Raw genomic sequence first — 1,692 nt, forward strand, 5'->3', positions numbered from 1 at the left:
TATTTTTAGGTTGTGTATATATTTCATATTAGTTCAACGTAGAAGCTTGTTCAAATTGAATGTCATTATTTATTTTGTTTGTTGTAAAAATATTGTCTGAATAGGATTTGTTTTTGTCATGTTTCAATTATTAAGAAAAATATATCTGAATAGAAAGTTAAGGTTTAGAGGTGTTTTTATGACCTATCATATGTTTAGTTGGTCAAAGCTATTTCATCATTTGATTGAACCTTTAATGATAATTAGATTAGAAAAGCAGTAAACTGGTGTATTTGCTGTATATTTTCTCTACATTTCAAAATTAGGAACTTTGTATTCATCTCTAAAAAAAACTTTAAGTTGTCATTTGAACCATTTTTATTTGACAAAATCGAAGGGAGTTACGGGATTTGGACTATATTCAATATTCCTATCTACTTTCGATTTGAATAGGGTTTGGGTCGGGTGAACATATAGCTTTGCATAGCAATCTTGTTATAATATTCTTAATACTAGTGAATTTCCATGTCTACTTATCTGTGCTTACCAAAGATTGTTCATCCACTGTCCATATTGTTTTTTTTTTTTTTTTCTGGTAAAATGGGATCTGCTGCTGCATTTAATGATGAAATCCTATGTACAGTGCCTGAAGCGATCAATGCAGCAAAAATTGCGATTGGTCATCGATCACTGATCAGTTTCCGGTCAGTCATCGATCTGTCAAACCGATTCATTTAACTGGAGATCACATCACTTGACCACATAACGGTCACAGTATTTTACGGTTTTTATTGTTTTCTTTGTGAATTTCACACGTAATTATATAATGTAATAGATTTGAACATTAATTTAAACTTTTATTTTTATTGTCGTTTATTTAAAACAGATCTTAGGTCATTTTACATAACAAAACTGCGATCAGATCGGTCATCAATCCATCAGCGATCAATCAGTCAATGGTCATCGATACCTCAAATGCACGGATCGGTTCAAGGACTGTATTTATAAGCTCAAAAGATGGTAAATTCATACTTGTTTTTAGAATGTAGCTGTTTTTATTTGTTTTTATGAAGTCTATTGAAGATTCACCTTCTCAAATAGATTTGTGTAAAAATTGGGATTAGAAGTAGCCATGTGTCATTTATTACATTCTGTTTGAAAATGTCCAATTAAGAACAAATTTTTATTTAGAAAGTTATGTAAGAATTGCCTATTGGAATTCTAGATTATGTTAAAACTCCTCATTAATTAAATTAAAAATTACCTATTCTCAAAATTTAAATCCCAATTACTTATTTATTTAAAGTTGTAAGAAATATTTTTTGTTGCATTTTGGTATACATGTACCTGTATGAAGGTTATTTTCTTCATTATGTTTGGTGTGCAATACCTGTCATTTAACTTGCCCTTCACACAGTAACAGTGATGATTAATGGCTTGTTTTCTGTAGAATTGTTATAAAAAATTTTGTATCAATTAGTGAACATATGAGCAACTTAGTTTTGTTTCTGTCTTCCTCTATATGTATTCCTTGAATTTTTTTTTGCAAATTTAAGATATGAATACCTCATGTTGGGCTTCAGCAGAAGAAAATAAGTCATTTTGTTATTGACCCAATTTCTGACTTAGGCCAAAAAAATAATAGTTTTGTTTCCTGCTACCAGCAAGAAAAAATAAGGTAGGTAGGTAGATAAATTATTTTGTTTTTCCAAA

Source organism: Perna viridis, chromosome 13, assembly GCF_037379345.1.
Source record: "Perna viridis isolate PV_CMFRI_1.1 ecotype Kerala chromosome 13, ASM3737934v1, whole genome shotgun sequence".
Lineage (NCBI taxonomy): Eukaryota > Metazoa > Mollusca > Bivalvia > Mytilida > Mytilidae > Perna > Perna viridis.